Source organism: Pinus tabuliformis, chromosome 3_2, assembly GCF_031772625.1.
Source record: "Pinus tabuliformis cultivar Carrire ecotype Pingquan chromosome 3_2, CPIR1, whole genome shotgun sequence".
In the NCBI taxonomy this organism is placed as follows: domain Eukaryota; kingdom Viridiplantae; phylum Streptophyta; class Pinopsida; order Pinales; family Pinaceae; genus Pinus; species Pinus tabuliformis.
The window spans coordinates 80962640-80988486 of NC_142302.1; positions in this window are offsets into that span (position 1 = coordinate 80962640).

Here is a 25847-nt window from a genome sequence, read left to right on the forward strand (position 1 = left end):
TTAATGACTATCTTGTTGTGATAGATTTGTAATCTTTCCTTAAGCAATATGTTAAACTAAGGTTGTGATATAACAAGAAACAATTGGATTTCTATGATGTCCACCTTTTATGTTCATAACTTGATCTTTTAAAACATAAGGTTGTAATTTTATTTATAGTTAGAAATCATAACCCAAGGTTGAAACAAGGAATTACATCATAAAACCCTAGTGTTGGGAAAGACTCTCTTATTATCCATGTAAAATCCCCCATCATACAAGGCTACACCTCCACATATAAAATAGAGAAAAAGTTTCTCTCTTATTCTCCAAGTAAAATCTCCAATCATACAATCAGCAAATTACATATGTACACATCACCTCTATTAGTGCACATCATAAAACCTTAGCGTTGGGAAACACTCTCTTATTATCCATGTAAAATCCCCCATCATACAAGGCTACACCTCCACATATAAATTAGAGAAAAAGTTTCTCTCTTATTCTCCAAGTAAACTCTCCAATCATACAATGATCACATTACATATGTACACATCACCCTCTATTAGTGCACATTTTTTTACAATTACAACATAGTCTCGTTGAACTCAATTATCTATGAGAGAGTGAAACGAGATCAAATCTCATGATTCATGTGAGATAAATATGTTTTACAATATGAGAGAGGGAAAGGAGAACAAATATCATGATGCATGTGAGATAAATATAATTTATAATATTGTAAGTTTAAGAATATCTTGGTCAAAATACCACTAGAGAGTTATTAATATATTTACTTCCTAATGAAAATGTTATATTTCCACTATGAAATGAATATAGTAGGGAGATTTACTAAATTGGGCTCTGCGTTTAGCTATTTGGTGCCCATACCTTATTAATGCATTTACATTCTAATACAAATGTTATATTTCCACTATGAAATGAATATAGTATGCAAATTTATGAAATTGGTCTTTGCAGTTAGCTATTTGGTGCCCATACCTTGAAAAGAACACCATAATTTTAGAAAAGGAATCACATTTCAACAAGTATATCCATCTATAGGTTGCATCAAATCACCAAGTTAAATCAACTACATTCCTAACATGTTAAGAGATTGAGATTTGACGCCATAAATATTGAAGACAAACAACCTGAATTCTAGAGATTGGAAATATGCAAAAATGACATATTTGGGGCATATTCACTAGCTCTGCTTCAACCTTAGAAAACCAAAAAGGTTAGTCATTAGATAAAGTAGTAGCACTATCTAGATGTCTTGACCTACCTCTTTTTGAGTCATAAAAGTAGTATAAAAGAGATATGTCTAATTTAATGAAATTTTTGAGAATGGAAATATATATTAAAGTATAGAAATTTTGTTAATACTTACTAGTCCCTAATGTGCATAGCACCATTAAAAAAATATTCTAATTTCTAACAACTTAATATAATTGCTATAATTATCCAAATTTAACTCTTAAAATTTATATTAATTAAATTGTTAAAATTATTATATTTTTTTTTATCGAAAGTTATCCTAGTAATCCATCTTTTAATGAAATTTAAGATCTAAAATTTCCTAATTATTAGTAATTTTCAACCAAAATTTCTTAAACCAACAAAATTCAAAAATCAATATAAATGAATATAAAATAATTAAATACGTAGAAACAAATACTAAAAAATACAAATAGGAGTCTCACCTAGCTTTCCTATGGAAAGGTAATGAAAAACTTACTATTAAAAGAAATAGGTTTGATGATTCCCACTGAAAAACTTTCGATAAACAGATACTCCCTACTTCAGAATTCAAAATATGGTGCGGCTTCGGGGGACTCCCAATGTTATAAATTTCTAATAATATTAATTTTTTTTTCGAGGGTAATAATAATATTTAATGTTTTATTCATAATAATATTATTATATAGCCTATAAATTTAGCATTATATTTTATTTTATTTTATTTATAAAAATCTTTATTTTTTTTAAATTTAAATCGTTTAATTTATAAATAATATTTATAATAATATCTTTAAATTTTCAAAGGTATAAATTTAGTAATACTAAAAATTTGTAAAGTATTATAAAAATAGTCAATATTGTGGGTTGATTTCTCTAGAAAGAAGATGAATGTAATAATTTATTTTTAAAATTATGTTAACTAGAAATATTTATGAGATAAATTATAAATGATAATTTATAAAGTTTGAGTATTTAAATGTAACACTTTTCTCCTGTGGTATAAATTACTGTAAACTTAAGCTGTGGAAAGCTAGGTGTGATATGTAATATGTAATATGAAAAGAAAATATTATATTAATTAATTTAATAAATAAATCACTTGAAGGGTGGAGAACCAAGAGAGATGAGATTCTTGCGAAATTCCATTGAGGAATGAGATAGAGATTAATATTTCATGATGAAACTTCTAGATGGGATTCTAGATAAGCTTGGACAGATGGGAGATAAATATCCATCAAACATAAAAGCTTTGCATGAGATAAAGGGAAAACTTTATGAGGAAAAACGTCGTGGGAGATAAAGACGAGCTTTCCTGAAAAGGACCTAGGAAAATGGAAAAATTCATAGAAGTGGGACGCCGCTAATGGAAACTAAATCATGACAGAGGGTATTAAATACCTAGTGCATTGATCAATTGAGGAAAATTGATTCTTCGCAAGAACCTCGGCTCGATGGGAATCAGAGGTGATTCGTGGTTGGGTGGTGGTGCTCTTCCCTCCAAGTGATGTTTTAGTTGGTTTAATATGTGTCGAATGTACAGTATATTGGTTTCTTATCGCTATATTTATTTCCTACTGTTGAAATGGTTAAATCATTCAACTCGAAATTATAGAAGTTGTGTTATCAGTATCTATAGAAATGACTGTATTATTATGCATATATTTATTACCGCACCCCATTTAGTGATGAAATCACAATAGGTAGTTAGCTTATTTGGGACATTGCTCATGATCATTGTGCAATAGTAGAATTGTTGGTATTGACAGAGTTATGAATTAGTCATGCGATGAAATAGTTTTTGAATCTATACTTGATCCTTATTAAATATGATGAAGGAAAATAGTATGCCTCTGAATTATGTGATATTATTTATACTTAAGACTTTGGCGCATGTGAAGAATTATGGAGTAATGCTATGAGTTGTATAATGATGTAGTATTATATATGCCATGCATGAGCTATATCAATAATCTTCTTCATAGATATGTTGGATGCAATAGACTCAAAGCAATATTATATTAATGTTGGTGAGGGGCTTTTCAAAGAGTTTATGGTTGTATGCTATGATTTGTCCTCTTCCTCTAAACTATAAATGGTTGATTTGAATTACAAACTTTGACAACTGGATCTAAACACTCACATACGGTTGGGGACACTGCAGTTATTCTTGCATGTGCATACTAGTCAAGATAGGTAATAGCTTTGTTTATGATTGAAGTATGATTCATGCCCATGCTAGCGAGAATAGATGTAAGATAATGTCCTATTAACATTGCATGGAATGTTACATGAAGACATTAAAGAAGTTATAAGGGTTGCATGTCAAGAGAGCATGTGATATTACGCCCAGGGTATATGCTTTTGAACCTTGATATTTCACAGTAGTTAAGATTCCTTGATTCACTGTACGGTGATGACTATGAAATCTTAAACTATAACTAGGACAAAAATTTTAAATTTATGGGGTCTAGAGGCTAATTTCCTGGGTAGGCTCAGGAGGTTTGTTACATTAAATGTATCGAAATATACATATTCTACACTCTTTGTTTGATATTATAAGCTATACCTTTTTAGGAAAACAAAGAAAGATTGATATTATACCTATAAAGCTTACCATGAAAAATTATGACACATAAATATGCCAGGATTAAAAGAAATAAAAAGATATGCCACATAATATACAGAGATTAAAAGAAATAAAACTATATGCCACATAAATATGTCGAGATTAAACAAATAGAAATTTGTCCCTAGGTACAACAACAAAACATATGCGGTTATACAAATATATTGCATGTGTAATCTTGAATATTGCATCTTCTAATTTATAAATGGATGCATTGTATTGAAAATCCTCTTTGGTACTTATATTGTGTACACTATACAACTCAAATTTGTAAGTCCAACCACCCTTTACAAGATTTTATACGAAATTGGTAGAAAAATGTACCTCCACCAAAGTGTAAAATTGTGAGAGTACTTGAAATGTTCAAAAATAAGATTATTTTTTTTAATTTCTTTATACAATATATACATAGATGCATAGTTGACATTGTAGTATTTTAGTTAATATGAACAATAAAATATTTTTTTTATGATCCATGTAGAATATTTTTATTATTAATAATATTTTTTGAATGTATAAATGGATCAAACCCATTTAAAATCTAATTTTTCATTTGGTAGATTTCTTTGGTCAATGCTACAATTTCAACAAATCTCTATTGTATTTCATAAAATTTACCATCAAAAGGAGGCCATATGTAACACCCCTCCCTCGTGTACTACATTAGTGTAAATGTAAGCTAAGTTAATGCTAGGTATGATATCCTCCCTTGTGTGTTAAAGGTTGTAGACCTAAGCTGAGGAAAGCTAGGTTTGATACCCTTCTTTGTGGGTTAAACTATTGTACATCTAAGCTGAGGAAAGATAGGTGATATCTAATGTGGAAAAAAAATGTATTATCAAATAAATTAATAAAATAAAGCACTTGGAGGGTGGAGCACTGAGAGAGAGGAGATGATTGCCAAATCCCATGAGGAATGAAATAGAGATGAATCTTTCATGATAAGCTTCTAGATGTGATTCTAGAAAATCTTGGATGGATTGGATATCCATCGAATGGATGGGAGATAAAGATCCATCGGACATAAAAGCTTTTCAGGAGAAAAAGGAAAGCTTTTATGTGGAAAAGCACCGACAAAAATAAAAACGAGCTTTTCCAAATAAGACCTAGGAAAATGGAAAAATCCATAAAGTGGGATGTCGCTAATAGCAACTAAATCATGAAAGAGGGTATTAAATACCTAGTGCATTGTTCAATTGAGCAAAGTTGAGCCTTGGTAATATCTTTGGCTCGGGAGGAATCATAGGTGATTCATGGCTTGGTGGTGGTGCTCCTCCCTCTAAGTGAGATTTAGTTGGTGTCATTTACATGGAATGGTTGTATGTTGATTCTTACTCTCTTTCTCCTACTGTTCCAATTCCCTTATGAGTATTTTATCTTTGTTTCAAGAATATTCGAAGGAATTACCTGTGATTGGATATTAATAGATTTTATTATGTTTCCTCTATTCAGATGAGATTTGCTGGCATGGTAGGTAATCATGTCTAAATCCTTACTTGATAGGATGTTAAATAATTACGACTTTCTTAATTCCCTCTATTATGGAAATGATGGTTAGAGTAACGCATGTGACTCACGTGTGAATGGATATGCATGTCAAAGATATTATGATCATATCTATATTTCAAGGTTTATGCATGTGAAAGAGTTATACAAAAATGTCTCCCATAGAATTGTTAATGATTCTTGAATGCTTCTTAAAGAACTAATGATGTCATTTCTCATACTCGCATTGGGATATTTAATCATTCTTCTTAGTCTATTTAGCTACAACAAAAATCACATATTTATTCTAAATATGATGATATAGGGATATCAAAGATATCTATTAACGGTATACTATAAATTAATCCATGTCCTAGTTGTGTCTTAATGACTAAGGGTTGATCTAAATAGTATTGTATCACCATATCTTTAATGATTGATTAAATACACTCCTGATGGCCACTAAAATGAAGTTGTAAATAAAGAGTTTGTTAATTGAATGAAGCCTGAGGGCGAAATTTTTGGGGTAGGTAGAAGAGGTTCATTACACCATAGTTTTAGAAATGGCATTAGCTTGCAACAAGGTTATAGGTTGCATCAACTCACCAAACTAAATCAACTGGACTCCTAAAGTGTTAAGGGATTTAGATTCCACCCCAAAAAGATGCAAGACAAACAACTAGAATTCTAGAGATGGGAAACATGAAAAAATAGTAGATTTGGGGCATATGCACTTGATGTGCCTCAACATATAGTTTGATATAGAGATATTCGATGGATTTACGCTCTATCAATAATTCTCTGTGTTACCAGAATTATTGATAGAGACGTAAAACCATCGAGTATCTTTATATCCAGAATTATTCATAAATAATTCCAAGATGAGCTGCTTTATTCTAGGGGCTTCTCTCTGAAAGAATGTTATCTGTTTCGAGGTAGCGTTGGAGATCTCCATCAGAAATCATATAAATCAGATTATGCATGAACCAACTAATCGTGTATAAGCTGAAATATTTTTACTAAAAAGCCACACAGATTCATTGATTCAATTGATTCAGGTTACTGTGATTATAAAGAAGAAAACAGTACATGCATGCTTGATTCAATCGGTTACTAACATTATAAAACTGAAAAGTATTAGCTCTCTCACACATGATTGGTATTAGCTCTCTACCACTTGTTAACTCGTCCGCCTGTTCCCACTATTTGTCGACCACTTGTTAACTGTTTGATCGCCTCCTTAAAGATTCTTGCCATTGACATGCAAGTTATTGTCTTCTTACGCGATATCTGGAACACGCGAAAATAATTGATATCTGAGGATATCTGAAAATATTAAGTAATTAAATATATGAATCTACGTTAATTTATTGTTCCATCTAATTTTATTTTAAATATTAAATTTGATTTCTTAAAAATATTTAGATAATTTAGAAAGACAGGTCATGTGTGTGAAGATTTTGAATTTGATCAGATAAAAATAAAAAACAGATATATAGTAGCTAGTTTATGCATATATTAATATTAATATTAAATAATTAAATATATGAACTTAGGTTAATTTATTGTTTCATCTAATTTTGTTTTAAATATTAAATTTTATTTCTCAAAAATATTTACATAATTTAGATGTTAAAAATTATATTAGTAGGAAAAAAAATTGATGGTTTTAAAAATAATTAAAAATTAAATTTAATCTATAATAATATATTTAAAAATGCAAGATTTTCTCTCTCTAAAATATACTTTATTAATTATTTTGGAATTATAATTTATACAATATATATATTTTTTTGTGTAAGTTTTGAAGTTTGTCTCTTTTCTATTAATTTTCCATAAACATGTAGTAATATATGTGTTTCAAAATATATGTGGTGGCCTCAACCTGCTCGCAAGAAACCAGGTGTCTTGACCACTGGTCAGCATGAAAGGTTGTCCAAAATTTAAATTGTTTAATTCTTTTCATCAATGCTACATTTGTTGTTATGTCTATTATATGCTTAATTCTTAAAAAGTAAATGTTATTCGACATCGTTAAAAAATTAAACTAATAGTATCACTTGTGCATTCATCTCAAGACTCTATCGGAGTGAGATCTTTCGTACTTGACCCAGGCACTTTACAATTAAACTAATAGTATCACTTTTTCATTCATCTAAAGAGTCTATTGGAGCCAGATCTTTCGCACTTGACCCAAGTACTTCACTCTCCAACAGTGACTGAATTTGTTTTTCCCCATTCTTCAAGTTTAACTTGTGGTGGCATTGCTGCATTTTGGATCTCCTTGTGTATGACTTTCAAGTTGTTCTCTTCATGTTTGTGCTCTTCTGCCTTTTGTCGCACTTTATACGTTGTCATTGCTTTTGCCAACAAATTTTTCATGACCCAATAGATTTTTGACAATATTATTATTATTATTATTATTATTATTATTTTAAATCTTATGGAAAGTAGCAAATTGCATTGACCATTTTAATATTGTTTTAGCAAATCTAAGAGTGAGAAGGAGAGCTTAACAATTAAGTAATTATTAGATGTGGTCTCTAGTTAGTTCTATGTAGGTATTTAAATTGGAATTTATTATCTTTTAATCTTATAGTTTTTTTAATTATAAAATGTAAATAAATATTTATTTTCACTTAAATTGTACCTAGTTCATTAAAATGAATCCTCTAAAAATATTAAATCCATCATCACACGAGGACACACAAAATCCCAACCTAGACATAGAAAACAAAGACATTGCATTGATGTCTAGTTCAGGTTACTAAGAACGCTCATACCATACTTAAAAAATACTAGAGACCTCTCACGGATACTATTAGGTAAAAAATTCAACACCTTTACTACCTTTTTTACAAATACCCAAGTTCAACTAATAGGCATTTTGATTACAACGGAAAAAAGTAGGATATTCTAGGATTAGTCCCGATAAAAACCAAGATAGAGGTATCAACATTGGAAAATAACATATGATGACATTGTTTATTCATTCTAGAACTACAATACAATCACCAATCAAAGAGAGGTGCATTTGTAGACCAACCATTTTTATAAAATTATATGGATGAGTGGTTTATAGATTTTGAAAAACTTGTTATAATATGAAGGTGGCTCTATATTTCCTTCACCCGATATGTTAACAAAAAATATAATTACTTCCTATTATTAAATACTTCTCCTTCTGTAATTAGGTTCCCCCTTGTTAAGGCCATGTCTGTCTATCCTTGCATGCAACAATTACTCTTTTTCAACTATGCTCATGAGGTTGCTGCCCCTATAACCTAACTTCCTTTTACATCTTCTTTCTAGAATTTCTTCCCAAGGGCTTATTTTTCCTTTTCTCAAAAATTTAACTCCTTTGACAACAACTTTCTTCTTCTCTAGTACATGGAAGCTCCCACTCGACTAATGTTTTTCCTTTTTATAACTCTCCCCCTTTCCTTATATCAAGAGAAAGATGCTACTTCCCTTGAACTTATGCATTGTTGTTAATTGAAATCCATCCTTTTGTTGATAATCTCTTATTGATTTCTATGTTGCTCCCTTTCCATTTCACCATTTTTCTCGTGAAAGTCACTCTCAAAATGCCTTATCCTCTTAATGTGGCCTCATGTGTTATAGAATCTTACTTATGTGTTACACACAACATTTTTCTTAGCTATTCCAAGTTTTCCCTAGGAAAAGGTATTGGTAAACACATTTGTGACACTTTCCTTGCTATAAGCACCATGTTCAAGTACCTATTGTTGGCATTATCGCTATATGTTGTCCTTGATGACAATTTTGACGATGATTTCATAGGAACTCTACAACAATCCTAGGAAAAATTAATCATTGTCATTCATTCTGGTTAATCTTTATTTGAGATTACATGTCATTATTGAATACTGGCCCAATCCACCTGCATTCACCATAGATTATTTATGTTGGAGGTTACCATTAGTCACTATGTATTCTATATTATATTGTAAGGATTAAGAATTATTGGCTATTTATAGTTGATATCATCATTAGTAATTATAAGACATAACAAACTCTTGAATAAAGTTTTAAATTTGTACCAAATAAAATATTTTAAAACAAACTATTGATGCAAGTTTCGAATTGGTATTGGAAAAAATAAAAAACAAATTTTTTAATATCGAGGCTCGATTACATGGTCAAATACTACCACAATTCCAATAGAATAAGCTCATGGTTTTGTAGCCTGAGAACATCCCACCAAGATTATAAATTCAAAATCGAGATAGGGTATGTTGTATGCAATTTGTCTAAGATTGATCTTGTTGTCATGGGTGTTCTAGTTTATTTTCTCTATCATGGAAATCACTGCATTGTCATCTGACACTACCTATTTGGAGGTGCAATGGTTTTTCTTTTAAATGTCCAGATTATGGGTATGCGCATCTCCTAAATATATATGTTGAAAAGGAAATTTGAGCATTTTAGCACTTTGTAGAAGATATGCGATGTGTATCTTCAAGAGTGCATCAACTGAAGGTCATGTGTTCAATGGTTGATTTGTTGGTCTGACCTCTTGCATAGAGATAAATGTTTTGAACACATGCACATATCGAACAATTTATTTTAGAAATCCATGACTTAAAAACTTTTCATATAACTGGGTGTGTGTTGCATTGTGCAAAGACTGAGTATCACATTTGTGTATGTTGTAGAAAAGATATCAAATTATGAAAGTGTTTTGGGTTTATTAGTCCCATATTTTATAAGCATAATTGCACAACAGTATTAGTGTGTATATGCATTTTTTGTTTTGATTAAAGAGCTCAAATATGTATGGCAACGATTTTTCTTGTGCATCAGATAATTTGATTTTTCTAATGATTATTAATGCAATGAATATAAGTCTTCTTTGGATGAATAAGGGATTTGTAGAAGAGACCGGTGACTTAATGTTGACACACAAAAATTGAATGCATGCCACTAGAGTGATTGTAGGGGTATCCTTATTATATGTGCACTAGATAAACTTCATTACAAGTCTTCAAAAATTAGGAAACAATTTAGTCATGATGGTGGTAGTGGATTGACTCTTCAAATATGCCCATTTTTGTGCCTTACCATACTCGTTCGCTCCAATTTTGGTGGCTTAATTCTTCATGGATCAAATTTTCAAATGTCATGGCATGCCTACTTGTTTTGTGTTTGATCATAATCCCATATTCACTAGAATTTTTTTTGCAATATTTTCTCAAGATGCATGGAACACAACTCCAAATGAGTCAACATATCATCCCCATATGAATGGTTAAACTGAAGCAGTAAAAAATATGTTTTGAGATCTACCTACGACACTTAGCTTCAGATGTAGAACATCAATGGGTGTAGTGGTTAGCTTTAGCTAAATGGTAGTATAATACTTATTATCATGAAGCAACTAAGGTGACATCGTATGGGGTGGTCTATGGCTAACTCCCACCTTCGCCAACTTCTTATCCTCTAGGATCTTTAGAACCAAGCTACAACTCTCTCCCTTCTGAGGTATAACATCAATCAAGCACAAAATAAGATGAAGAAATGGTCTAACTGACATTGCTCAAAAATTTCTTTCAAGTGGGTGATATAGTGTTTCTTCAACTCCATCCATATAAGCAAACGCCTCTCCAAGAATACGGCCTCCAAAAGTTAGTTCCAAAATTTTATTGGCCTTATCAAGTGGTTCACTATACTTTCTCCATTGCTAATAAATTATCTTTGTTGACCACTTCCAAAATCCACCTCGTCTTCCATATCTCTTGTATGAAGAAATTAGTGGGGCACAATTGCAAGGTTCAGACCATACTTCCTAAATTGGAGGAGGAAGGTTTTATTTTTTTTGAACCAAAATAGGTCCTCAATTCATGGGAAGGACATATTAACGATTAAACGATCAAGGAAGTCCTCATCCAATGGAAACACAAATTTGCAAAAGATACAACATGGGAACCAAAAACTATTCTCCAAATATTTTCACAGCTCCAACCTTGAGGACAAGTTTACTTTTGAAGGGAAAGGGCACGTTAGGTTCCAACCCTATCCCTTTTATTAATGAAATAATCCCAAAGAATACCGAAAGAGTCATGATTGGTTAATTTAATAGACAAATCACGTAAGCATTATAAGTGGCTGACCCGCATTATAAAAAATGGATCATAATTAGTTACAATAGGCCATAGCTAATAAATAAAGTGGTTAATTCACTTTATGTAAAGTACCATGAGTAGTTAGGGTTTCAGGTCTCATGAAACTATATATTCTCGAAGATAGTAAGGAAACTCTTCTCTAATAGACTTTGCCCAATTGAAAAGGAAAATGAACAATATTGCTACAAATATTAATAGAATATTTCCATTTTATCATCTCATTGTGTTATTTTATGTGGTATCACTGGCATATTTTTCACTTATGATATTTTATGCAGGTCAAGGATACTACAAGCCCCTAATCCTTCCTTGAATCATTAGTTCACATGGTCAAATCTTGGTATCGATTTGCAATTTTTAAAGAGGGGGTGGTCGTAAGAAATCATTTAAGTGTGTTGAAACTTTCCTAGCATTTAGGAATTTGGTTAAAATTGCAACTATTTTTTCGTGAAGTTATAGGATATGTGATTTTCAAGAACCCTTTTATAATTATTCTATAGTATGTGATAAACATCATGAAGAACCTAATGTCCACTACATCCTTAGGAACTAGCCATTGTAGGATGGATTTTAGGTTGTTTGGTTCTATGTCTATCCCCTTTTCTGAAATAATGTGTCCCGGATATTCTATTTTCTACTAATAGAATTCAAATTAGCTAAATGTTTCATAAAATTGATGCTCACTAAAATTTTGTAGCACTAGCCTTAAGTGCTCCTCACATTCCTTTTCATCCTTTCAGTAGATCAAAATGCCATAGATAAAGCTCAAGGTGAACTTATCTAGATATTTTATAAAAATGTTATTCATCGTACACATGAAGATGGATGGTTTTTTCATCAACCAAAACAATATGACTACAAAATTGAAGTGTGTGCAATGAGTCTAGAATGCATCTTGATGAATGTATTCTTATTTAATCCTGAATTGGTGGTATCCCAATGGCATGTCTATTTTAAAAAACACCTTTGCACTAGAGACCTAGGTAAGTAAATCATCAATCCTTAGTAGTGAGTAACTATCTTTTACTTTCATAATGTTTAACTACCTGTAGTCTATGCATTGTCCTACCATTTTGTCCTCCTTCCTCACAAATAAAATTGGGGCTCCCCATAGTGATACGTATGGTCTTATATATATTTTTCCCAATAATTATTGTAGCTTTAGTTTTCGTTCTATATGTTCTAGTATACTCATTTTGAGATGGGCCTTAGAGATAGGTGTTGTGTAACAACCCCCTCCCACATCTAACCAATTTCACTGGCCTACCAGGATAAACATGACATGAAGAGTTACTATGACATCACCTAACCTCCAAGCCTCTGTCATGGAAATGGTACCTATAACACTCCCTCCTAGGTCTACCCAAAGTAACCGTGCCAATCGGGTTAGACATGAGAAGAGAGGCTACTATGATGATATTTCACCTCCTATATGACCTTAAGGAAGTGGAATCGATGGAACATCACATACAGTCATCCAACATCATCAACAGGACCCTTAAGAGACAAGTCAACCATTGAGACTACTTGTCCCTAGGTCCCACTCTTGTTCTGGACCTCTTAGGCCAAAGTCGCTCTCATGATTGAGGAAGAATCACACAGCCATAAAACCATATTCACAACAAATTAACACATGAAGAAACTCACACACATAAAATAAACTCAATAAAATAAACACTCAGAAATATAGAAACCAGACATGGTGGAAAAGGCAGACAGCCATCATGTGGTCTCTCATACTCATGTAAATCTCTCTTATTCAAATAATTTAATAATACATTTAAATACATGAGCAAGTGGTCTTCAGATAGTGCATTTATCTCAGACTCACTTGGTTGAGACATTTTCTGAACTTACACACTAATTTAGGAGAGCTAGTTGGAGAGAAACTCTCATCCAAACTAGAATCCTTGGTTTGAGGAATTCTCATGACTTTATTCATTTAATTTAATAATTGTATTCATTATTGATTTTTAAGAGAGTGAGGCTAACATTCCCCCCCTCAATGATAAATTAAAAATGAACAAGGAACCATCTTCCAATTTCTCAAGTCGATCCTAAAAAATCATTTGCTTGAAAAAACTCCCAAAACTGGATGCTGCAAAATCTCAAATCTTAAGAGAAAATGAATCAGCTGCATGTTTGATTCATCTCTGAAGGTATCTTGAAAACTCCATCATGTGCCAAGCCACAAAAGGATCCAATTTTCCTTCGCTTGAAAACAACATCTGGTGTCCACTGACACAATTTGATGAATGCCACTGGCGCATTTGCTGATGATGATCACCCACTGGCTGCTTCGCTAATGTTTTTTAGACTTTCAGTCTAACAACCATTTATCAATTTCATTGACATTTTCCCCCATTTTTCAACTAAAAGGAGAGGCAGTCTTCTCCAAAATATATCTGAACTCCCTGCCTTTAGGTGTAGGAGTGTTTCACTGGTGTACTCCCCATTCAACTGCATGAGAGTACCATCTTTACTTTGACTATTGGTTACATTATGTGTGAGTGAATTCGATTATGAAACTTATACAATCTTTTAGATGTGGATGAGAATTCCTAGGGATCAATTCATGAATAATTTATCTTCAATCTGGCAGGTTGGGCGTCTTTGAAACATTTCTCTCATGTATGATTTGACTTGCTACAATGGCTACAAAGATGGAGATGAAAACACTGATCTTCCAGATGATCGGTTCTTTGACAATGCGAACATTTCGGTTTGTTTGCAACTTGTGTTTGCATGCATTTTTGTTTGTCTACACTTTCAGTTTATGTTCATTGATGTCTATCTGCAACTTGCGGAGAACTTGTTGAGGTGATATGTTCAAGTAATCCGGCACTGACGAACTTAATGGGCTTTGAATAATCGGGGATATGTAAGTTGTCGTCATCTTCAACATATCCTAAGCCGTGTCAATTTTGATTACTTTGGATTTCTTCCCATGGCTTGATGATGGGTTTGGAAGAAAGTTGCACTGGAACAACTTAAACACTTGAAGCTGGTTGGATGAATGAGTTCAAATGATCAGTTGTATCTGGAAAGACTTGGAAGCAAGACGCTTCGTTTCATGTGCATGTTTAATATGCACTTGAATGTCAGCAAGAGTGGATTTTCTGATGTGCACCATGTCACCAGCTGATGATAAAATCAATTTGGTAAGAATTTGGGACATCTGAATGTGTGTCACCATATTGCCTTGCTTACTTTGAAGTCAGACTTGCTTGTCATAGAAGTTGTGCTTAAAAAAATTTCTCACTTGTACTGGAATTACACGCTCACTTGTAATGGTTGTTGATTGGTGATGCTTTTAAACACTTGCTTGAACTGCTGATTATATGCTCGCTTGAACTTTTTTTAACAATTGATTGTTTGAACTCAGACTGGCTTGATTTGATGCTCACTTGAAATTTCTTGATTGATTAGTGACACTTGCGATTTCATGAATGTACTCACTGAATGTGATGATTTGTAAAGAAAGGAAAGGGTGTCCAACATTGTCAAAAATGCACCCAAGATACAAATGACAAGTTCAATCGTGATGACTCAGTTGAAGACTTACTTCACTTAATGTATTCACCTTAACAATTCAAATTAGGGTGTCGGTTACAACTGAGAATGCACCCGCACAATTCAGTTAAAAAATGTTTGTCTGCAAGTGATACAAAAAGTTTTGATGATGTTGATGTTGTCTTGGCTTGAAATGCTTGATTTTGTAGTGTCCTTAACTTGATGGTGTGAATTAGCTGTTGTGAAATGTTGTTGCAGAATATTACTTTTATCAAGTTGGTGATGTGACGCTTTGTGCTTGTGTACTTATGTGCATGTTGGTGTTTTAGGCATAATACAAATAGATAATTTGAAAACAAGTCATGCACATGCATACACATGGCATACCTAAGATCCCCTTATTTAATTGCGGGCAGATCTAGGACACAAGGACCACAAAAAAGTTATGTTTTTATTTAAATATGAGAGTACATCAACCTTCACTTTCACAATGTGGTGAATGAAATTTCACAAACAATGAGAACTCCTTGAAACAATTTGTCTTCAAAAATGGCTCACCCGCTTTCTTCAACATAATATGACAATGTCCTCCTTAACAAATACACCTTATCACTCTTCTTGAACTTGACAATTCTTCTTTTAAAAAATAATTTCTATTATGGTGATGTAGCCATCGACTTCCAGTAAATGTGAACTTAGTGGAAACAATAACAGGTCTTCCTCAAAAGATATTCGGGTGGGAAATGCTTACACATTCAATGTTGAACACCTTCTTCCTATTGCATTGACATGTGTTCTGCCTAAATAATATTTGTGCTATATACCCCCATAATTTATGATTTTGGCCTACTGGTTGGACTTTGATAGCATTTCTAAGCTCAACAATAGCTTGGACAGCATTTGGGCTGGAGGCTCAGGCCAAGTTGTACTATATAAATGGGCAGTGTGATGCAATGCTCAGCAAGGTACTTGCACATTTCTATACCAAGGTTGCTTCCCATATCATTTTCTATGCAAGAGGCACTAAAAAAATGGTTGATCCGCATTTGATTCTCCAGTGAAGATCCTTACACACATATAATGCTTGCCCCGCATAGATCAACATGACTGAGTGGTCATGGCGACAACTCCTGGGACCTTTAAATCAAGAGAATGTCATCGAAAACAATTGGAATTGGAAGAGGCTAGGAAGGCTGGACTTGCACCAGCAGAGCTTGATGAAGATGGAAAAGAAATTAACCCTCATATCCCTCATTATATGTCATCGGTGCCAAGGTATATTCTTCCGACAATGACAGAAATGCAATAGAAGTGATCAAGATGTTGCCTAATAGAGATGGATCAAAGTAGCAAGATAAGCTAAGATAAAGTTTATGTTGCTATAAATATGTTTGCAGGGACAAGGAAGGAGATGAAAACCACTTATTCACATTTTCCAATTTGGCAGCTGCTCCTCTGAAGCAAAAATTGTAAGGTGCTGTCTGTGTCTACAGTTAATATAATATGGAAAAAATGCACAAGATTATTTTACAATCCTGCTATGACTGATGCAGTAGATGATGAGGTCAAAAAGAGACCAATATTGATAGACGCTGGAGAATCTAAAATGGATTTGGACTACGATGATCTAGTAGTCCTAAAATCCTAGTTCGAGAATGCTACTCGAGGGCTTGTGGGTGAAGCTAGAACTGTTTTCGCCGAATTTCGAGCCATCGCATCTCAAACTTTCAAGACATTCCTTCCCTTCCATTGATTGTACACTCCTACTTCATTGCCTCGGCTTTCCCATATATCACATGCATTGATTGGTGATGCTAATGACTATTAACTGCTTCTGCTACTATTTGTTGCATTCTCTCTCATAGAGCTTTGGTGCTCCTTATTCACAATGCACCTTATTGCAATTAGTCCATTGAGGAATTGACTTATATAAAAAACGACATGATGAACAAAAGCCAAAATTCTAAACTGCGAATGGAAAGGTGGAAAACAAAAATATATCATCTGAAAGTGGCAATTCTGGTATCATAGCAGAGAATTAAAATCTTGATCAGGCCATTAAGGCAAACCTCATCACAAAACGCCCATTTTGACCCATACTACTAGTTCACTTGTGCAGCTTCAACTTGAGACAACACATGTAATCAAGAAACGGAGGAACCTCTATCTCGTACAAACCACAGCAGAGAAGAGGGGACCATTGCAAAAGAGAACAAGTGAGGCCATGACATATATCACACCCTCATATCTCATTTTCATACACCTAACACGCAAAATATTTGAATCACTTGATTCGGCGCCATCATCAAATATGCACAGGCGGTACTTGGGGTATCATAGAAACATTTTCATCGACATATTTTATGGAAAATAAGAACAATAACTCAACTATCCTTGTGCGCTAATTCAGTAATTTGGAGTTAAAGTAATTCAAGCCGCAGTGGTTCGAGTTCGAATTGTGTTGGGATCTTGCAAAGAGGTCGATATGTGTAAGTGATATCCTACACTAAGCAAATAATACTAGAAATCTGTGGAGAAATGCAAGAGGAAGCTACGTGGCCTCATTGTTGAGAAGAAATGTGCTCTAATCATGCTCCGTCTCGCATGGCACTATACTGGAACTTATGATATTAATACCAAGACGGGAATGCCTTTCATAACCATTGGGCACCTGGATGAGATCGCACACGATGCCAATAACAGCCTTGACATTGTGATAAGGTTGCTAAACAATCCTTACACAGGTTCCTTCGAAAAGCTCTAATACCACATGAAGAAGAATCACACAGGCATAAAACCATATTCACAACAAATTAACACATGAAGAAAACTCACACACATAAAATAAAATCAATAAAATAAACACTCAGAAATATAGAAAGCAGACATGGCAGAAAAGGCAGAGAGCCATCATGGGGTCTCTCATACTCATCTCAATCTCTCTTATTCAATGGATTTAATAATACGTTTAAATACATGAGAAATTTGTCTTAAGATAGTGCATCTATCTTAGACTCAGTTGGTTGAGACATTTTCTCAACTTACACACTAATTTAGGAGAGTTAGTTGGAGAGAATCTCTCATCCAAACTAGAATCCATGGTTTGAGGAATTCTCATGATTTTATTTATTTAATTTAATAATTGGATTTATTATTGATTTTTAAGAGAGTGAGGCTAACAATTCTATGGGCAAGAGAGTGACTAGCAACCTAGATTCACTCTCATAGGCCTACATGCTAGTGAATCTAGAACAATATTGCTAGTTACATGCGAGTGACCTCGACATTTAAGCCACTTTTCTAGACTAGAATCTTCGCCGCTTCCAATAACTTGTTTTAACTTTTAGAATCCATTAAATACATGATAAAAATGTTGATCAATCAAATAAACCTCAGGACTAGGCCTAGGCATCCCCAACCGAGACTAACATTCTGTCAAACACTTGGTATCAATGTAACCTACAGGTCTAGGATACAAGACAGAGCACAAATGGCTGAAACAATTCATGAGACATCACTAGAAGGATCAACTTTTTCTCCATTGAACTACTAAATCATCAATTAGGCCTTACATCCATCCATCTAACAATTACAAGTAAATACATGAAATAACCATGACATGAACTGGTCATTTAACCATGTATATAACTAGCATAAAACCATATAAATGTTAGAGATATGAAAACTATTAAATCCATATATATTTTAGTACAAAATTAAAATAACTTGGCTTTTATTATTCATAGGAAAATCTAATGAGGTTGAGGACTTCCACACAACACCTAACCATAGGCATGGCTGAACCAAATCTCTCTCTCAGCAAGTCACCCCTGTGCCATATTCGAATGTGGGATCTTATAGAAAAACTATTCCCATAACAACCAAGGGAATCTAGGGGTTAAACCACCTCCACCCTCATCAAACCTTGATCACACCAAAACTAGTGCTCCAATCACAACTGAACAAAACATGGAATGCCATCTGAATCCATCACTATCCTTGAGGAATTTTTTGTCTCCTTGTATCTAAGGATTTACCACAATCCAAACTTGAACCACTAAGCCCTAAACCGAGACTACCCCATCAAGATTTACTATGTATCCCACCAAAAGTAGTCAAGGGATTCCTAAACCTTTGGGAATGGAGCTTGAGTCCACCTCCTGCCCGCATTTTGAAATCCATCTGGCAAACCAAAGTTTTAAAACTGAAATAAACATCCCAATATACCATAGCATCTCGAAAAAGGAAATCTTAGGCTGAAATCCACTTTCATAACCTGGTAAAACCATGCCACCAACAACAAGAGAACCATACACCAGCATGAAAAGTCATGCATCTCCAAACCATCTAGGAAATAACACATGCAAAATGTTACATGAAAGTATTCCTATTGAAGTTGGTGGAGTCCTTATTTCCTTTTCTTGATCCTTTCTTTCCTTCTTTTGCCTGTTCTTGCTTTTCGTTCCTTGATACAAATATAGAGTGCTCCAAGAAAATTCTAAGTGGCGAAGAGTGAGAGAGAGATTGAGAGGCAGAGTGAATAATAAGAGAGATCCCAAGCTTAAGCTGAAAAAAGCCATGAACTAGTCCTCAAAACCCTTTTTATGAATGCGGCCTCTAATTTCTTCATTTCCCATTATTTTCCTTCACTTTCCTCCTAACCTGCAACATGTGACATTTTACCCTCGTTTTCTCCTATTTTATTTTATTCTCAAAAATAAATGTGCCAAAATGTATTTTTTCCTTTTAATTCCTTTGCCTGAGCCTTTGATAATTTCCTTAGACAAAACATGCATCCAATGATGCCCACTCGGATATCTTTTCTTAACCTTCAACTTGGAATAAGTGTCCCTTAACCATGGTCTTATTTTGTCTTTATTAACATTTATTACATGAAATTTTCACCAGGGTTGTTACAGAACCCTCCACCTTGACGAAACACCATCCTAGATGTTAAGCCACACCATGACCTAAAAAAAACCACTAAAAAGAAAACATAGTTCCTACAGAGATTTATAACTTAGCTCATTGTGGCAATTAGAATGAAATATATGCTCAAAGAAAAACATCATGACAACATGAAAAAAAAATCACACATTGGAGCTTTATAACACAACTCATTATGATATTTACATCCATACACATATACAATGTCAAAATGTCATCAAAACATATGTCGAACATAAGCCAACATCAAGCCAACAATGTTTTTCCTCATTTGGAACACAATCAAGGATATAGGGTCTGCAGTTGATCCACCATCTCCCATGTAGCGTCTTCAGGCCCAAATAGCTTCCACTGCACTTTAACTTTCTCTATGGTTATGTTCCTAAGCATGAGATGTTTCTACTATAGTATGCACTAAGGCTCTCGGTAGAAATCTCCTTCTTGTCCATCTACAATACAGACCAATCAATAACATGATCAACATCCTTTATATACTTCTTGAGAAATCAAATTTGGAAAACATCATGGACTTTCATTGTTGGAGGTAGTGCATGTTAATATGCCACTAGCCCAATCCTCTCAAGGATCTCAAAAGGTCTGAAATACCATGGTGCCAACTTGTCACATGAACTAATCCTTGAAGATCTTTTCTTAGGCTTGATGCGCAAATACACATGTTCCCCGACCTGAAACTCTTTGAACACCCTATGCTAATCCGGATAACTCTTTTATCTATCTTGTGTTTCCTTTAGATTCTTCTTTATAAGCCGCATTTCCTGCTCCATGTCTATTGGCATCTCCGATCCAATAAGTACCTTGTTCATTGGATCACTCTAGCTGATGGGAGTGTTACAACCTTGCCCATATAATGCCTCGAAACGGCTCATCCTCAATGAATCCAGATAACCATTTTTCTATGAAGGCTCAACCAAAGGAAGATACTCCTCCCATTTCCTTTGTTGGTGCATCACATACATCTTCAACATATCCTCCAAGATCCTGTTGACGCTCTCTGCCTGATCATCTGTTAGTGGATGACAAGATGTACTAAAGGGAAACCCTATGCCCAAGCCTGTAAATAGCTCCTTCTAATACTTTGAAGTGAGCTTTGCATCCCTGTCCAAAAATATATTCTTTAGGACACCACACTTTCTCACTATCTCTCTAATGAACACAGATTCTACCTCACCAGCTAAATATGTAGTCTTTACCAGAATGAAGTGAGATACCTTGCTCAACCTGTCAACCATGACCATAATAGAATCATGTTGCTTCGCTATCCTCAGAAGACATGTAATTAAATCCATGGAAATAACCTCAAATTTCCATTTTGAAATCTCTATAGGTTGTAGTAGACCACCTATATGCTTTCATTTTTCCTTTACTTGCTCACAATCTAAGCATATAGCCATGAAAACAGCCACCTCCTTCTTCATATTTGACAAATAACAGAACTTCTTTACCACCAGGAATGTCTTTTGATATACTGGATGACCTAAGTATGGCTTTGGGTAAAAATATATCAAGATAAGCTTCTTGATTTCACCACAATTTGGCACATAGATCCTATCACAAAATCTTACCAACCCATCTATCGTGAGACAACAGTCATTATACTAATTACATGCACCTATACCTGTACTCAATTACAACCTGTGCATGATCTCCATGTATTTATCATCCCACTATCCTACCTACAATATGATATCCAGTAACTCTATCAAATAGGAGCTCATATGTTTTATATGATTTACTTGTACCTTCCTACTAAGGGTATCTGCAAGCCAATTCTACTTCACTTTGATGTATCTGATCTCAAAGTAGAACTCACTATGGGTGGCCAACCATCTAGCTTTCCTAGAATTTAGGATCGACTATTCAAACAAATACCTTGATGCATTGTGATCTCTCATCAATGTAAACCTCATGCCCAGAAGATAATGTCTCCACATCATTAATGCAAGTATAATCATTTCTAGTTGAAGATCATGTGTTGGGTTGTTCTGATCATGCTCATTCATTTTCTATGATTCGTAGCACACTACCTGTCCTTCTTGGATGAGAACTCCATCAATTCCTCTCTAGTAAGCATTTCTACAAACTACAAACTCCTTGTTTCTATCCGTAATATTTAGCATTATTGCATGTGTCAAAAACTGATTAAGATGCTCAAATCAATCCTCACATTCTGCTACCCATTCCAACTTCTTATCTTTCCACTGTAATGATGTGATAACATACGCAATACGTGAGAAGTTCTTCATGAACCTCATATATTAACTTGCCAATCCAATGAATGATCTCACCTCATCCACATTCTTACGAGCTTCGCATTCCAAGATGGCCGTTATCTTTTAAAGATCTACTATAATTCCTTCCTTGGAGAATACATGTCCCATGTAATGTACCTCAGTATGAAATAAGCTGGACTTGCTAAGTTTAGCACACAATTTATGCTCTCTTAGCAATCTCAACATTGTTGCTAAATATTTGGCATGCTCTCCCTCATTCTTAGAACATATCAGTATGTCATCAATGAACACAATAACAAACCTATCCAAATATGGATGCAACACATTATTCATCAAACACATGAATGTAGATGGAGTATTACTCAAATCGAATGGAACAACCACAAAATCAAACTATCCATACCTAGTCCTGAATGCAATCTTTAAGATATCATCTTCCTTGATGCATACTTGATGGTATCTCGATCTCAAGTCAATCTTAGAGAACACTTCTACTCCCTTTAGTTTATCAAACAAATCATTAATCCTTAGCAAAGGGTACCTATTCTTGATTGTTACCTTGTTCAGCTACCTATAGCCAATGCATAATATGATAGTATCATCTTCCTTCTTTGTGAACAACACCGTTGCACCCCAAGGTGATACACTTGGCCTAATGTATCCTTTGTCCAACATTTCCTTTAACTGCAACTTCAACTCTACCAACTCAGGTGTGCTCATCTTATAAGTTTCTTTCGATGCTAGAGCTACCCTTGGGACTGACTTAATATAAAATTCTACTTCCCTGTGAGGTGGAAACTATATAATGTCCTCAAGGAATACATCCTGAAAATATTGTAAAATCAAGTACCTTCTCAACATATCCACATCCTCAACCCCCTTACCCTCATCACTAGAAATGTCTGCTACAAACATCACACAACCTTTTCTGCAACTACGCTTAGCGCGCATAATGGTAACCATTCTCACTGATGTAGGCTTCTTCTTTCCCTACGAGGTCTTGTTTTCACCACTATCATCCACACTCAATGACCTTGTTGAAGAAACCCACTTTGGTTCTGTGAAGGTATAACCAATCCTTGCCCAAAATCATACTATATGATCCCAATGGAAATACATTGAAATGTGCTATTGTAGGCATACCATTTAACTCAAATGCACAATCTCTTACATAGTGGTGAACTCACTTCTTCGTACCTATAGACAATTGTACCAACGAAGATTCTTCACGAACTTCATTTCTCAAAAACACTTATCCACCAAGTCAAGGTTAATATAACTATAGTTAGATCGAGGATCAATCAAAATTGAAGTAAATTGATCACAAAGCTTACCGTGCGTCTCAATGGTCCACTCCTGATGATTTCCTTGTCTATTATCTACAACTTCTTAGATCCAAGGAATGTTATGACCAACATCACCAACTACAAGTGCGTCCTAAGCACTATATATTTAGGGTCTACAACCACTCTGATACCACAGACAATCCTTCTTACGATGATCCATACCACATATCCAATGCTGTAATGGTTCCCTACCACTGCCTCTACTCTGATGTTCTCCATGTCCCTTCTTAGCTATATTGAATATTTTTAAGGAAGTACATTCTCTTTGTAATCTACATCTTGAGGTCTCTCTTTCTTCGGTGGCCATTTTCATTTAGCCTTCTCATTTTCTTTCAAGTCATTCATTGGCTCAACTTTGTGCTTTGACTTCTCATAACAATGATTCAACTTTCGGATGACCTCCTCCATTGATCTAGGCTCATCAACCACAATCCAGTCTCTATATAGAATTGGAAATCTACTTATGAATCTCTAAGCCTTGGCCTTCTCCTCCTTGAGGTAAGGCACATATCTCAACAACTCTAAAAATCTACTAGTATACTCCTCATCTATCATAGAACCCATTTGCAACTCATAAAATTCCTTAGTTCTGTCATCATAACACCTCCCAGATAAGTAATTATTCTTTGGGAGCCTTTCAAACGCATGCCAGGTCAAATCTTCTTGATAAATACCTTTAACATTCTTCACATCTTCCCACCAAATATCTACTTTACCTTTTAGACTAAAAGTGGCTATCCTGGCTTTCATGTTTTCTGAGTAGTCGTGCAATCTAATGAATTTCCTCATGCCAAACAACCATGCCTTTTCATATTGCAATTTCTTCATTTCTCCATCAATGCTAGGTATCATAGCTTTCCTTAAATAATCTAGTAAGTATCCCCTATCACTCCTCTTGTATTGATGATAACGATGACAATCATATTATTTATCAGAACCAGAACTAGAGTACTACATGTGTCTTTCACCTCTCCTATTTAGAGTGTAAAAGATCATGCCATCTCTGATAGCCTCAGATATATCCGACCTGTGACAACCACCTGGATAGTGGGAGCTGGGGCTTCACTGACGATATGGGTAGGAGCTTACCCTCCAAAAGCAGATGAGCCAGCGGCTATTTTCACGAAGCTGGGAGTCGTATTTTACTTGCCCGTAGAACTCAGCTACAGAGAAATAAGGCAGAAGATAAGATTAGATCTAAAACCCAAAAATATGCAAACAAACTTATTCACTCAAAATTTTCAAATGCCAGTGACTAACCAGATCTCACCTAAACAACAACTGCTGATCATAATTATTAAACCTGTGAGTGCGCATGTATTTCTGTATTCTCGGAAAGGACGCTGAGCGGATGGAAATCGTGATCAGAGCGCTGGAGAGGGAATTGAACTCAAAACCAGATGCTAATATATTGAGCTGCAGATATGGAGAGCCGCCTAGATGTGGATAGCCGCAGATATGGAGTGCCTTGATCAAAATAGAGGGTTGAATCAGAGACCTCGAGTCACATATGAAGTGTCGAATGGCTCGGAGGCCAAGTGCTCAGATAGCGAAGCAAATAGTAATTTAAGAATGGAGAGCCTCCTAGATCCTTAGAGCCACATAAGAGTAAGAGTTTGTAATGATTTGAATGTGTATTCATTTTTCTATTACTTTTTGATTTGGAAAATAAATTATTTTTATTTTAAAATAGACATGCGTCAACAATAAGAAAAGAATAGAAAGAATTATACTACTAAATTGAAAGAGTTTATAATGATTTGAATGTGTATTCATTTTTCCTTAATTTTTTAATTGAAAAATAAATTATACATCTATATGATATTGAGTTGCAGAACGGCCTTATTGGGACAATTTACCATGATTTATCATCTTTATTGATATAATTGTATTTTTTTTTAATTAATTAACTAGAGTTTTATCATAGCAAAGATATTTATTAATGATGATAAATAAACCTTTTGAAAATTTACTCTAGGAAATTGATTAAGATTGAATAGAATTCCACAAGGAAACTAATACATTGCTTGCAATTTCGTTCACTTATGTTATCCTATTTCTATATTAATAAATTAATAAATTATTACAAAGGAGAATTTAAAAAAAAAATTAATAGTGTTGCTAGGTGGGTGTCAACCACAGGTTGAATACCATGTACGGTAGTGCCACAATGTTAGTTAGATATATATATATATATATATATAGATAGATAGATATAGATATGTTTGTTACATTTGCGTTGTGTTAGGTTGGGTTATGTGTATATATAGATTGTTATGTTTATCTATATATATATATATATATATAT